The sequence below is a fragment of the Apium graveolens genome, chromosome 10, assembly GCF_009905375.1.
Source record: "Apium graveolens cultivar Ventura chromosome 10, ASM990537v1, whole genome shotgun sequence".
NCBI classification, from domain to species: domain Eukaryota; kingdom Viridiplantae; phylum Streptophyta; class Magnoliopsida; order Apiales; family Apiaceae; genus Apium; species Apium graveolens.
The window spans coordinates 10717732-10728535 of NC_133656.1; positions in this window are offsets into that span (position 1 = coordinate 10717732).

Consider the following 10804-nt stretch of genomic DNA (forward strand, 5'->3'; position numbering starts at 1 on the left):
CTCAGAAAGTAACACTCTAGTCGATGGAATCTTCGACCATGATTTATGCAGAATCGATCAGGATTCCTGATCGATTTCGATCAGGATTCTGATTGAACTAGCTCTTAAAGTAACACTCTAGTCGATGGAATCTTCGACCATGATTTATGCAGAATCGATCAGGATTCCTGATCGATTTCGATCAGGATTCTGATCGAACTAGCTCTTAAAGTAACACTTTAGTCGATGGTATTTTCGATCAAGATTCTTCTTTTTTTCGATCAGGACTCTGATCGAAGTAAGTGAATTTCTACCCTTTTGATCGAATGAAATATCGATCAGGATTCTTCTTTTTGTCAATCAGGACTCTGATCGAACTAAGTGAATTTCTACCATTTTGATCGAATGAAATATCGATCAGAATTCTTTTCTCCATCGATCAGGACTCTGATCGAACTAAGTGGCTTTTTACCCTTTTAATCGAATGAAATATCAATTAGGATTCCTGCCTTTTGTCGATTAGGACTCTGATCAAATCATTTCTTTAAAATTCTGGTCGATTTTTGACCCTTCAGTTTCTATCGGTGCTTCTAGATTATTCCTGACACTTCTTGATAATGGGTTTTTTAAGTTGGGCCTAGCTATATGGGCCTAAAAATGCCTCGTATTCCGAGCTTTTCGCTTATATAAGAGAAGTGAGAAGTGAGAATCCTCACTTCATTCCTCATTTCTCAAACTTCCTCTCAAAATTACCTTAGATTTCTCTCTTAAGAAGGCGATTTCCGGCGACTTCAGGCACCGCAGCTCCACCTCTTTCAAGTTTTTTCTGGGTTTCAAGCATTCATCCGAAGCATATCAATGGCGGATCATGACTTGGCTCATTTGGGGAAGATGAACGTTTCCAAGAGAGGTACAAACATTCAAATTCAATCTCCGTATACTTCCTTAATCGATATGATAAACTCTAGAGGTGATGAATATCCCTCTCTGTCTGAATTAGATTCGTATAACCATGGTAACACTTTTCATGAGTTAGAGGGTAGAATTGAGTCCATGAATTCCTTGTACAAACTTCCACCCTATCTTAGGATCACCCCAGCTGCCCCCGGGGATAGGACATGTAACTGGGAGGGGGATACCATGTTTATTTATCGAGGAGCCCTGAACGCGGGTCTTAGGTTTCCATTTCATGAATTTATTCCTCGTCTGCTTGCAGACGTAAAAATTAACCCTTGTCAACTTCCCCCTAATGCATGGAGGAATATTCTCTGTTTTATGGTTCTTTATCTTAGAAACAATTTTCCTCTTTCTATAGCTGTCTTTAGGAAAGTTTTTCAATTTTATAATAGTTCCATGGGTCAACCGGGCTGGGTTTTAATTCGTCAACGGCCCAAAATTCCCCATATTTTCGATAGCAACTCCATAGTCGAGAACAACCTTAAATGGAGGGATGAGTTTGTTAGGTTGACTTGGGTCGGGGGTGATTGGGCCACACTCTTCTGTAGGCCCTTTGGCAAAGTATCAGATGGTAGTCCTGGTAGCATCAGGTTAACTGATGAGGAGGAGGTGGCCTATCAAGCCTTAATTTCAGATGATGGGAAAACAGACACCTGGACCCTTTTAGAGGAGTTTTCCTTGAAGAAAGTTGGTCTCTCTCAGGCCAGTGATAAGGGTAAATTTATACTTGCGTAGCTATTTTTCCTTCCCTTTAATTGCAACTTTATTATCTTCTGAAATTTAATATTCTTTCTACTTTTTCTTTCAGCTTGTGAGGCTATTAATAACGTTAACAGGCCCAACGTGGGGGAATCTGGCCTCCAGAAGAAGGCCAAGCTAAGGGGCAAGCCTGATGCTCCCACTTTCCTTAAGCCTCACGTCCCTGTTGTGGAGCTGGGGGATGACGTGGATCCTCCACTTAAGGCACACTCCTTCAGGCCTAACTAGGGCTTTAGGAGAAGTGACACGGTGGTTGGATCCACCAAACATGATAAGGATTGGTCGTACCATTCCATCACTCCCCATGACTTCACTGACATCGTTACGGGGAGTGACATTGAAACTATTGAGCTTCTGGGTTCTCAGGCCCAAGCTGCGGTAACTTTCTACTCTTTCTTTTTTTTAAATTCCAACTTTCTCGTATTTCAATGAACTTGTGTTAACTCATGTTTCTTTGCAGAGTAACACCTACTTCCAGGCGGCCCTCCATCAGGCTTGGTCTTGGAAGGGTAACTCTGATGAGTTTGAGAAGGAGATGAAGAAATGGGAGGAGAGAGCTAAAGCCCTGGAGAAGAAGCTGGACACGAAGAAGGAGGAGCTGGCTAAGGCTCATTCCGAGCTGGTGAAACTTAGGAGTGATAAGGAAAAACTCATCGATGACTACATGGATTCCGAAAAGTTTAAGAATCTCATGGAGATTCATGATGAGGGTCTTTATTCCCTACAGTTTACTCAGGGATGGGATGCGGCCGTGAAGGCAGTTTCTGAGAGGCATCCAAGCTTTGTCGACCCTAAGGACTTTATAAGTCCTTAACAGGCTGAGACGGAGGACAGCATAGATGCCCTCTTCAACTCCCCTTAGCCAGGTAATCGCATCATGGATCCTAACACTGCTTCTCCTCCCGCTTCTCCTGCGAAGGATGCTGAAAATGAAGGTGCTGATAAGGAGCAAGGGAATGAAGGCTCCCACATGGAGGAGTAGTTTTTCTATTTTGTAATTTTATTCTTAACTTATGTTTGAACTTTGTTTGTATCAGAACTTATTACCCTTCAGGGTTATTTTTATGCTGCTTTTCTTACTCGCATCTTTCTCCTTTATCTTCCCAGTACTTAATATGCATTTAAACTTGAACTACTTGGCCCTTTGAGTTGTGAAACATGCACTCTTATAAAAGAATCGTTGATGTCTTCTTCTTTCAATGATCAAAGCATGATTTTTGTTAAAACCACACAAGGTATTATCACAACTTAAACATCCATAGGTTGAAATAATTTCAAACTCATTAATATGAAGTCTAGTTTTCCAAAATCTTACATAGTATGGGTTCGACCCTTAACAATAATGACTCGACAATCTAAATTCTACTGGAATATAAAATCCTACGCAAGCAAAGCTTCAAGGTGCTTTTAAACCTACTTGTCTTTTTGAAAAGTGAGAATCGTACTCAACTGACTTACACATAGTAAACCTTCAGATTTTGTGCATGCCAAGTTCTCGGTACTTCGAAACCATCCATAGTTTCTAACTTGTAGGTTCCCCTTCCTTGAACATTCTTAACCTTGTACGGCCCTTCCCAATTCGGGGCAAGCTTTTCTTTTCGCCCAACACCAGAGGCTTCCACCTTCCTCAAGACTAAGTCTCCTTGCTTGAAGAATCTTTCCTTAACCCTTAGATTGTAGTAGAACGAAGCCTTTTTCTGATATTCTACTATCTTCGCATGTGCCTTATCTCGCACTTCGTCGATTAGATCCAGGGCTAATCTTTGCCCTTCCTCATTCTCCTCAGTAATGAAAGCTTGAATCCTGGGAGAGGAATGTGATATCTCCACGGGAACAACTGCTTCTGCCCCATATGCTAACATGAAGGGAGTTGCTCTGGTCGTGACTCTACAGGTAGTCCTATAGGCCCATAGTATTGGGAGTATCTCATCCACCCAATTATTCCTCGATTTCTCGATCCTCTTCTTTAGTCCATCCAGGATTATTCAATTTGCCACTTCCCCTTGACCATTGAAGTGCGGGTGAGCCACAAAGGTGAACCGTAACTCAATTTCATTTTCTTCACAATATTTCTTGAATTCCTCGTTGTTGAACTGTGTTCCATTGTCAGTGACTAGGATGTGGGGAATTTTATACCGGCACATGATATTTTCCCACAGGAATTGTGCAACCTGCTTAGTTGTGATTTTGGCCAGGGGCTTGGCTTCATTCCACTTAGTAAAATAATCAATGGCCACAATCAAAAACTTCCTTTGTGCCGTGGCCATGGGGAAAGGCCCAAGTATATCTATTCCCCACATAGCAAAGGGGATGGGTGAGTTGATGGAGGTCAGCATCTCAAGGGGTTGTCTAACAATAGGTGCATGCTTCTGACATCGGTCACACTTCTTCACATATTCTTTGGCATCAGCCATCATTTCTGGCCAATAAAAGCCTAAACGGGTTATCTTATGAGCTAATGCTCTGCCCCCCAAGTGTTGTCCACATATGCCTTCATGTACTTCTTCAAGAGCCAAACATGCCTCATCAGGCCTGAGACACCTTAAGTAAGGAACCACAAAAGATCTTTTATACAAAATCCCATCTATTAAAGAGTATCTTAGTGCTCGAACAACCAACTTCCGTGCTTCAATAACATCATTTGGCAACCATCCGGTTTCAATATGTGCCTTAATGGGATCAATCCATGATATCCCCAGGCCTATAGGAGCCACAAGCTTAACATCAATGCTCCGTGTTTTCAAAACGCGGAAGTATACGCTTCCTAAACTTTCCTCTATCTCGGATGAAGCAAACTTTGATAACGCATCTGCCTTAGCATTTTCCTCCCTCAGAATGTGTTCAATATGTCATTCATGGAATTGGGTCATCACAGCCCTTACTAGGCGAACATACTTAGCCATCGTATCATCCCTTGCTTCGAACTCTCCCTTTACCTGGGATATGACCAGCTTCGAGTCTCCACAAACTTTTAAGTTCTTGACTCTAAGTGTCCCTGCTAAGCCGAGGCCAGCTATCAGAGCTTCATATTCTGCCTCATTATTTATGGTCGGGAAGTCTAACTTCATGGCATACTCAATCAAGAACCCATCGGGGCTTTGTAACACCAAACCTGCTCCACTTGAATTTGTTTTTGATGCTCCATCAAAATAGAGAACCCAATATGCTTTCTCCTTATCATCCTTTTCTTTACCCCCCTTATCAATTTCCTTGTCTTGAGGTATGGTATCTTCCTGCTCCCCGACTTCTTTGTTGGGTATGGTACATTCCACCACGAAGTCAGCTAATGCCTGGGTTTTTATTGTCGTTCGTGTCTTATACTTAATGTCATATTCTCCCAGCTCTATTGCCCATTTGATCAGTCTCCCACTAGCCTTAGGACTGTGGATTATATTTCTCAAGGGTTGATTTGTTAGAACCTCAATTTGATGAGCCTGAAAGTAAGGACGTAACTTTCTTGAAGCCATTACCAGAGCTAAAGCAAACTTCTCAATGGTTGAATAACCCAACTCAGCTCCATGCAGAATTTTGCTGACATAGTACACGGGTTTCTGGATTCTCAGTTCCTCCTTAACGAACACAGCGCTCAAGGCGTTTTCTGAAACGACCAAATACAAGTATAGAACTTCGTTCAAAGTTGGCTTGGCCAACAACGGGGCCTGAGCCATATATTTCTTTAATTCCTCAAATGCCTTCTGGCTTTCCTCACTCCATTCAAAATCTTTGACCTTCTTCAAGGACTTGAAAAATGACAAGCACTTGTCTCCTGACTTGAAGATGAATCGTCCCAGGGCAGCAACCCTTCCTGTAAGTTTCTGAACATCTTTGATGGTTTTTGGTGGTTCCATATCCAGGATTGCTTTTATTTTATCGGGGTTGGCCTCGATTCCTCTCTTGGAGACCATCAATCACAAAAACTTCCCAGATCCTACTCCGAAAGCACATTTTGTAGGATTTAACATCATCTTGTGGTACCTCAGGTGCTCAAAAGCTTCCCTCAAATGGGTTATATGATCAGTCTTTACTAGACTCTTGACTAACATGTCATCAACATAGACTTCTATAGTCTTGCCAATAAGATCCTTAAAAATTTTGTTTACCAACCTTTGATAGGTGGCTCCTGTATTCTTGAGACCAAGTGCCATAACAAGATAACAATAAACACCAAAGTCAGTGATGAATGATTCCTTCGGAATTTCATCCGTGTGTATCTTGATCTGATTGTATCCACTAAATCCATCCATAAAATTCAGCATCTCGTGCCCAGCAGTGGCATCTATCAAAGTATCGATCCTTGGTAACGGGAAATAGTCTTTAGGACATGTATCATTTAGATCAGTGAAATCCACACACATCCTCCATTTTCCATTGGCCTTCTTCACCATCACAGGGTTTGCTAACCACTCTGGAAATTGAATTTCCTCAATGAAACCAGCCTCTAAGAGCTTCTCCACTTCCTGTTTTATAGCTTCTTGCCATTCTCGAGCGAAACTTCTTTTCTTTTACTTCACCGTCTTCCGACTTAGATCCACATTCAGCTTGTGAGTGATCAGTTTCGGATATATTCCTGGCATATCAGCTGCCGATCAAGCGAACACATCGCTATTTTCTTGCAAAAATTTCACTAACTTCCCTCTAAGGGGCTCCTCGAGCTTGGCTCCAATAAAAGTCATCCTCTCAGGATCTTCGGGGGCTAAAGGAATTAAAACCAAGTCTTCTGTTGGCTTTCCTCTTTTCTCATCATTCTCATGGATATCCTGGCCTTCAATAGGGAGAACCTGCCCCCCAACTCCGTCTGCCCTTAAAGAGGCCACATAACAACTTCTAGCCATTTTTTTATCTCCTCTCTCTTCTCCAATCCCATCTCGGGTTTGAAACTTCATAACTGAATGATAGGAAGAAGGGACTGCCTTGAAGGCGTGTATCCATGTTCTTCCCATGATAGCGTTGTAAGTCGAACTAGCCTTCACCACCACAAAGTCCAACATCTGAGTTGCTTACCTTGGTTCTTGTCCTATGGTTGTTGACAACTTGATTATTCCTTCTACATCCATATATTGGCATGTCGGTTGGGGTCAATTGGGAGTCATTATATCCCATCCTTAAAAAGGTGTCATGGAGCAAAATATCCACTAAAGCACCATTATCCACAAGGACCCTTCTTACCGGGCTGTTCCCTATAATCGGGGTTATGACCAATGGGTCGTCATGGGGAAAATTCACACCCTCCAGATCAGCATCATCAAAAGACATTGTTACTCCTGTCCTGGCCCTCTTCGGGGCTTCCCCAACAATATGCATAACTTCTCGAGCATATGCTTTCCTTGAGTTCTTGGATAACCCAGCATTAGTTGGTCCTCCAAAAATTGTGTTGATCACGGGTGCTCGGGGGCGCGGTCCTCTGAAGATTGTATTTATCACCAGTCCCCTAGGTTGGGGATTTTGCCCCTGATCTTCTTGATCTTTCCTTCGGTCATCAAAGTGTCTTCTCACGTTGTTGCCTCTATCCCCTCCTTCTCCAGTGTATTTGTTCAACCTTCCTTTTCGAATGAGGAACTCAATTTCATCTTTTAGTTATCTACACTCATCGGTGTCATGGCCAACATCTTTGTGAAATCTGCAATACTTGCTCTTATCTAGTTTGGCAGGATCGGCCTTCAAAGGCTTAGGTCAACGTACATCTCGATCTTTCTCGATTTCCATTAAGATCTGGCTCCTAGGGGCATTCAGCTTAGCGTATTCAGTGAACTTTTGCCCAGGTCCTCCCTTCTTGGGGGTTGAATTAGAGTTTTGCTCGGTTCTAGGATACTTGCCCTTAGCGATATATTCCAGGTCAGTTTTCCGCTTCTTGCCTCCACTGGGCTCATTACTCACTACAGTATTCTTGATGCTCTCTTCCACCTTGATATACTTCCCGGCTCTATCTTGGAGCTGCAACATGCTTTCAGGGGGCCGTTTCGCTAAAGACATCTTGAAGAATTCATCCCTAGTTCCTTGTTGCAGTGCTATCATGGCTACCTTGTCATCAAGGTCCGGGACTTTCAAAGCCTCCTTTGTGAAACGACTCAAGTATTCTCTCAAGGATTCCTTTGCTCCCTGTACAATGCTCATGAGAGATGCTGAACTTTTCTCATGCACTTTCCCGTTGATAAATTACTTAATAAAAGCCTGACTTAACTCCCGGAATGACCCGATAGAGTTTGGGGGCAGACGACTATACAGGGTTTGAGGAAAAGCCCGACACTTAATAGCGTCAGTCACGGGTTGCAACAATAGTGCATTAGAGAATGTCCTGACATGATTAGCGGGATCTCCCGTGCCATCATAAGCTTTGATAGTGGCCATCTTAAACTTCCTTGAGATATGGGCATTCATTATTTCCTCAGTGAATGGTGGGGTTGGATCATCAGGATCTCCAAGGGGAAGAAGATTGCTTGGATCAGCCCTTGGGACAACAGCCCTTCTTTATATTGGACCATCCAGGTCTATGATAGGAGGAGTCTTCCTCCCCCTAGGAGGTACTGGGGGTCTGGTGGTCTGGTGCGCCTCCAATTCGTGCCTCAGCCTTTAAATCTCAGCCTCATGAGCCCTGATCCTTTCCTGCACTTCTCGGGAATTCATCTCTTGGGTGCTTTGAGGACGTTGGCTACCATCGGCCATCGACTCTTTGCCAGCACGTCTCCTTCTTGGGGCTACTTCATCATCCGAAGATTCAGAGTCTCTCTCAGTGTAAGGACCGAAAAATTCTTGATCCTCAGGGATAGGAGCCAAACCTCGTATGTATGGGGGTGATCGCCCTCATGCTTCACTCCGTCCAGCATGTCCACTTCCTCCAACCTCGGGGTAAAGGGGCATCCCATAAGGGGGGTTAGTAGTTACAACAGTTGAATATTCGTACCCAATGGGTCGAGAATTCACATGTGTATGTAGTTGTTGAACTTGGGGATTCGTACCTTGAATAGCCGAGAGAATCGTCCCTTGTGGCTGAGGTTCAGTTGCCCCTATCTGGGCTTCTCCTTGCGTGGTTGCATAGGTTGAATGAGGAGGTATCTCCACAGTTGACGAAATCACTTGGGTTGTCCCCGTTGGTGTTCCTCCTTCAAGGGCTCTAACTGTTCTCCGTGTTCTCGCCATGGTTGTTGTTGTGCTTCCCCACAGTCGGCGCCAAATATTATGGGTTAAAAACTAAGATATATAATTGCTGTATTTATTACTAAAGAACGTGAGCTTCGAGGCTCGATTTGACTGGTCTTATATTTCGTGACTCAATCGGCCTTAACAAGATGCCTACGAACCTTTCTGATTGCCAATGATCATGTCAAAAAACGTAGTTCTGATTTGTGGGGTGAGGTCCCTTATATAGATGTTGGTGGTCCTTGAATTGGACTTGGTATAGGAGACTTGGTGGTCAAGTCTCTGAATTAGAATGGACTTTGGAGTCCTAGGAAGTAGGAAGTTGATTCCTTATCCTATGAGGTTCCTTGGAGGCCAATCTACAAGGATTTATGTCCTTATTGGGACTCTTTTCCATAGCTGATTTTTCCCTTATTAATTAATTACGAAATTAATTAATAATCAGGGTTTTGGGCCTTCTCTGTTCCATCAGGCCTGATTTGGTCCATCAGGCCTGATCAATGTGCTATCCTTTTTGGTCTAAATATCATACATCTTCTCATTGGGCGTAGCAGCCTACATCTTGTATAATCAATGTAATTTTAATTACACAATCAGGATTTATTTATCCCTATCAAGAATAGTATTAATTCTCTATTAATTAATTAAGTCATATAATTTAATTAAGAAAATAAATTATATCTGCAAAGATTAATTTATTGATTAATTGAATTAATTGGTTAATTAATTTTGAATTAATATTATGTATTTTCAGAATTGATTGTGAATTAATATTCAATATTAATTCAGCAAGACAAACAGTTGAACTGGTATGAAAATCAATTGTCATACCGAAAGTCTTTCCAGGTCACTTAAACTATCATCCCGAAAGTCTTTCCAGCTCATTCAATTGTCTTTCCGATAGTCTTGCCAGTTCATTAGATAGTCATGCCGATTGTCTTGCTAGATCAATGGATTGTCTCACCGATTGTCTTGCCAGTACAATTCAATTCTATTGATTGAATTATAAAATATCAACAGCAGCAGATCATTCAGATGACTACATTCAATATCCAACAACTCAAGAAAAGATAAAGAAAGCAGCAGAAAACTTATTATCTTCAACTGCAATATTTCAGAACATTAATTTCTAGTATTTATTGTTAAATCTAAACCACTAGAAATCATTCTCTTGTTCTTGTGTAATTATCTAGCGGATCAAAATCCCTAGAACTTAATCTCAAATTGCTTTTAGCATTTGATCTTTTTATCACAAAAATAGAAAAAGTTCATGTCGAATTTATTCTAGATTTGTAATAATTTATTTGAGATTAATTCCTTGTAAACGATACCGTTATTGTAACACCTTTCAAGTTTAATAATAGTTTTATTTAACTTGAATTTTGTTTCATTTTTTTATTCCACATTTAATTTGATTAAACGGTATAGTTTGTGTTCAACCCCCCTTCTACAAACATATTGGGACCTAACAATTGGTATCAGAGCCTTCTGATTAACAAATAAATCAAGATCCTAGACTTTTGTGATTCTTCCACTCCTTGAATTTTTATTTATTCAAAAATTCATAATGACTTCACAAAAAGTTGGAACCGTTAAAATCCCACTATTTGATAAATAAAATTATATTATGAGGAAGAAGAAGATGCACTTGTTCTTACAAGTTGCAAGTCCCAAATATCTGGATGTGTTAAAGAAGGGTCCAAAAATTCCGATGGTTATTGAACAAGAGGTTATCGAAAATGATGTTGTAATTACCAAAGCTAGAACCTATGTAAAAGATCCTGAGGATTTTTCTCCAGCTGAAAAAGAAGAAGCCTCATTGGATGCCAGCCTTCAATTAATTTTAGTTGATTCCCTTGATTCCTTGATGAACAGACATGTGATGAACTGTAAAAATTCCAAACACATCTTGGAAACTATTGAGGTGATTAATAAAGGCATAGAGGAAGTTCGGGAGAACAAGTTAGAGATCCTA